This window comes from Rhodamnia argentea, chromosome 9 (assembly GCF_020921035.1).
Source record: "Rhodamnia argentea isolate NSW1041297 chromosome 9, ASM2092103v1, whole genome shotgun sequence".
Lineage (NCBI taxonomy): Eukaryota > Viridiplantae > Streptophyta > Magnoliopsida > Myrtales > Myrtaceae > Rhodamnia > Rhodamnia argentea.
This window is the reverse complement of record NC_063158.1, coordinates 3,784,176-3,789,621: the sequence shown is the minus strand read 5'-3', so window position 1 is coordinate 3,789,621 and position 5,446 is coordinate 3,784,176.

Genomic DNA, 5,446 nt, shown 5'->3' with positions numbered 1-5,446 from the left:
GAACGTACGTTTTCGGAAAGAACACACACCATCGCATAGAGAGGACAACCGGCTAGAGGTACCAGTTATCAATCGTATAATGCTGTGCGAATTTCGATTTGTCAATCGTCTTCATCAATGATTGAAGGTAAGTAAAGATTCTTTACGTTTCCGCATTCGGTTTTGATTATACGCGATTTTATTTGACAGCGTATAATAAGAACATTCAGTCTTTAGAATTACTTACATTTGGTATCAGAGCATATAAAACTTCGGCCTTGATGTTTAGCGTTTGCTCATGAATTCGGGTGCAATTTTCGTGGGTTTTTTTTTTTATTGGATAAATCGTAAAATTGGGTTTTTTCTGGCCAGGGAGAAAAGTGCCGATTCCGGCCAAATTCCGGTGAACCGCGGCATGGCTTTGGACCAGTCGGGCGCCTTGACATGGGAAACAAAAGCCCTAAAGCAAATCGGCATTTGGTTGCTCGCCGGAGGCTAATCGAGCGGTAGAAGCTATTAGGGTTCGTGGGTTAGGGTTCTTGGCATCCGGGAGGTTTTCGCTTGGTTCCGGAAGAAATTCTTCGCCGATTTCATTGATTCTTGGATCTATATTGTCGCACCAACGAGCTATTCAAAGCCCACTATTTATTTTTTTCGTATGTGGGCTGTTGGAGGAGAATCGACGAGTTGAATTCCCGGCGAAACATGGCGGCTTCGGGCGGTGTGGGTACTTTTCCTGTGCGAGAAATTGCACAAGGAAGAAGACGAGTCCAGCGGGCAGCGGGCGGGGAAATGGGCAGGCGCGGGCAGTTGTTAATTTAAAAAAAAAAAAAAAGGGGCGTGTACGCGGTACGCGCCCCCTGCCTTTGCGTCCCTACCCATGTGCCCATGCGTGGGCGGATTCTTCTTTTATTTATTTTCTTGGGGAAAGAAGTCCATGTGGGCTTTGCTTGACCAAAATTTTACGATCTTGCCCCTGAACGAGTAAGCAACCCGTTTTGCCCACTGATTGAGCTAGAAATTTACGATTTTAACCCTATTCAGTTTATTTACAATTTTACCCCTTTAGTTAATTTACAATTCAGTCCTTGCTCACGTAAATTTACAGATTTACCCATCCATAGTGATCTATATATTTTTATTAATTAGAGTTTAGCCACAACAACGCTAATTGATTAAAATTATACATTAAGATCCTCTAGATCATATATAGTAAGTGATATTTACTTGTAATTAATTATATTAATACAATGAATTTTTTCCCACAGGAAATTTCATTATATTAATATGATTAATTAGGATGAAATACTATATTATTTTTTATTAATTTCCCCATAGGGATTAGAAAAAAGGAATATAATATGATAGTTTCATCATATAGTTATTATGAATCTATTTAAATTAGAAACTTAGTCCACATGCAATTTTTTTTATGTTATTTGATTCATATTATATGACATGTTTTACATTGGTAAAGCATGAATTAAGTGAATTTGCCTCAAATATTGTGACATAAGCATGTTTATTTTATTTATTATGCGGTTACATTACCTGTGAATTTTTCTGAATTTAAGAAAGATGTTCCTGTCTTGAATAGTAAAAACTACAAAATTTGGAAAGAGTTAATCCTTCTTCAATTAGGATGCATGGACATTGACCACGCTATAAGGAAAGATGAACTACCCGCTCCTATTGATATGAGCACCGCAAATGAGATAGCCTTTTTATGAACAATGGGAGCGATCCAACCGCCTTAATGCGATGTTCATAAGGATAAAAGTTTCTCATAGTGTCCGTGATTTGGTCTCTCAGCATAACAATGTTAAGGCTTTGTTGGAGGCCATTGGTGCACGATTTGAGACTTCAAAGAAGGCACATGCCATGACCCTAATTATGAAGTTTTCATTGTTGAAGCTCACGAGTGTTAGAGGTATGCGTGCGCACATCATGAAGATGAGGGACATAGTGGCTTAGCTAAAGAATCTTAAGGTTGATATATCTGAATCCTTTCTTGTGTATTACCTCCTGAATACTCTTCCCTAGTAGTATGCACCTTTTAAGTTCTCTTATAACACACATAATGACAAGTGGTCAATCAATGAACTCATGACTATGTGTGTTCAAGAGGAAGATAGGTTGCTTTTGAAATCGGGAGATAATATTCATTTGACAACACAAGAAAAATTTAAGAGGCAAGGAAAGTAGAAGGGAAAGGGTAATATACCTCCCAAAGCCAACATTAAGAAGGAATCCAGGAGAAGGATTGTCGGCAATTTAAGGCCTGGCTCAAGAAGAAAGGTAATCCAACCTTATATGTTTGTTATGAATCTAATATGATTAATGTGAGTCACAACACCTGATATATTGATTTTGGATTTACAATCCACATTTCTAATTTCTTGTAGAGTTTTCAAAACCGCAAGAAACCAGTAGGAAGTGAACAATGTATCTATTCTAGAAACAAGATGTATTCGCATGAGGAAGTTATGGGGACATGCAGATTAGTTCTCAATAGTGGCTTTGTTTTGAATTCAGAAAGGACCTTTTATGTACCAAGTTTCTCTAGAAATTTGATTTCTGTTTCAAGACAATTACTTGTTTGGTTACTCTTTTACCTTTTCGACTTGACTTTCAGTTTGTCGTTTAAATTCAAAATTGTTGAGAATGATATTTTGTCTGATGGTCTTTTTCGAATTAATTTATGAGACAATGCCTTTTATAACACGATGCATGTTCATGATAACACTAGCATAAAACGATCATTTGTGAATGAAAATTCCTCTATGTTGTGGCACCAGAGATTGGGACATAGCTCCATAGATAGAATTAAGCGATTAGTAAATGATGGGATACTTGGTACTTTGGATTTTACTGATTATGATACTTGTGTGGGTTGTATAAAGGGAAAATAGACCAACAAGTCAAAGAAAGGTGCTAAAAGGAGTACAGAAATATTAGAAATCATACATATAGATATTTGTTGTCCAGATATGGACTCATATGGTCAGAAATATTTTATCACCTTCGTAGACGATTACTCACGTTTCATGTATCTTTACTTACTTCGTAATAAGCACGAAGTTTTGGATGCCTTTAAGGTTTTTAAAGCTGAAGTAAAGAAATAATAGGTAAACAAATTAAGATCATGAGATCAGACGGAAGTGGAAAATATTGTGGTAGATACACCGAAGATGGACAAGCACATGGTCCATTTGCGAAGTTTCTTCAAGAATATGGGATTGTTACCCAATACACCATGCTTGGATCTCCAAATTAAAACGATGTAACATAAAGAAAAAACCAAACTTTATTGGACATGGTGCGAAGTATGCTTAGGGTCTGCATGGTAACTATTCTCATTCTCTGATTTTCATCGCAGAACAGTAAAAAATGAGAATGCTTTTTGGTAAGGTAAATAATTCTGATTTTGATTCTGTTCCCAGAATCGGTTTTGGAGAATCGAAATCGGTTTTAGAATAAAATCCAGAAGCAAAAAAAAGTTGCTTCCGGAAAAAGAATGACTTTTGAAAATAGCAAACGGAATGAAGTTTCACATCTCTCACTTTTTTCTTGTAATTTTCTCGTCATTTTTTCCCCTCTACCTAATAAAATAAAATAAAATAAAAAATAATTTTTTTTAAATAACAAAAAATTTAGAAATTCCTAAAAAATAGAAAAAACTTAGATTATGCTAGTTTGACCTTATTTTCACAAAGTTGGGCCTAAATTTCATAAATTTCATAGATTTTACAGTCCTACAAAGAATATTGCAGAGGATGAGGGCATCCAACATGCATACCGGTAGCCGTGTATCGCAAGATATTTTTATATATTTAGAAAACGCAACATTTAAAGAACTTTAAACATCATGTATTAAAATTTGTATTTCATTCATGACATGCTAAAAACTAATGTATTTTAAATTATTTGAGTGTGCATTGAAAATTAGTCTTTAATTTAGGATGAAATTTTATAAATTAACCGCATAGTTATTTGACTTAAATGAAAAAAAAATAGGGAAAGAATCATTTTTTTGAAACATAAATTTTGTACAGTTATCAAACACATTCTGATTCTCTAAAACTCATTCGGTAACAGAATCAAAAAATTCATTTGAACCAGAATCAGTTTTTTTGGATTAGAATGAGAATCAGAGAATGAGAATGGTTACCATGCAGGCCCTTAGCAGCTCTAAATTCCTAATTCGTTGTAGACAGAAGCTCTTAAGATGGCAACGTATATATTGAACCGAGTCCCGACCAAGGCTGTCCCAAAGATGCCTTTTGAGTTATTCAAAGATTGGAAATCGAGTTTGCGACATTTACACGTTTGGGGATGTCTGTATGAAGTAAGAGTCTACAATCCATAGGAAAAGAAGTTAGATCCAAGGACTATAAGTAGGTTTTTTGTTGGATATGCCGAAAAGTCCAAGGGATAAAGATTTTGCTGTTCATCTCATACCACTAAATTAGTGGAGTCGAGAAACATGAAGTTTCTTGAAAATGACTTGATTAGTGGGATCAATCGATTTGGGGACCTTATTCCCGAGAAAGATCATTCAGATGCTTAACTTTCCACATCAAGTACTAGATTGCTTGTTGTTTATAATGTTCCTCCAGTCCAACCTGCTGTTGAACAACTAATCATTGAGACTCCACAACCCGCTAATATTAATCCAGTTGTTCAGCAATTACTAGAAACTGTTGAGCAACCAGTTGAATAACATGTTTCCCAAGAGAACGTTGATGCAACATTAAGAAGACCTACTAGAATGAAGAAATCAGCAATTCCTAGTGATTACATTATGTATCCGCAAGAATCTGACTATAATGTAGGAGCTCAGAATGATTCCCAAACGTTTTCACAAGCCATGAGTTGTAATAAATCCTACTTGTGGTACAATGCCATGAAAGAAGAGATGAATTCTATGGCATCTAACTCAGTCTGGGATTTGGTTGAGTTGCCCAATGGTAAGAAAACTATTGGTTGCAAATGGGTCTTCAAAATTAAGAAGGACTCATTGGGCAACATAGAGAGATATAAGGTCACACTCGTTGCTAAGGGATTCACTTAAAAGGAGGGAATCGATTTTACGGAGACTTTTTCTCCAGTATTTAAGACATATTCTTTTTGTATCATTTTGGCATTGGTTACCTATTTTGACATGGAATTGCATCAAATGAATGTGAAAAAAAGTATTCGTCAATAGAGAGTTGGAGGAGGAGGTTTACATGAAACAACCAGAGGAATTCTTCTCTAGTAATGGTGAGCATTTGGTGTGCAAGCTTAAGAAATCTATATATGGCTTGAAACAAGCATCCCGCCAATGGTACTTAAGGTTTCATGGTGTCATCTCTTCATTTGGTTTTGTAGAGAATGTCATGTATCAATGTATATACCGGAAGGTTAGTAGGAGCAAAATTTGTTTTCATGTGCTGTATGTAAATGACATTTTACTTGCAACTAA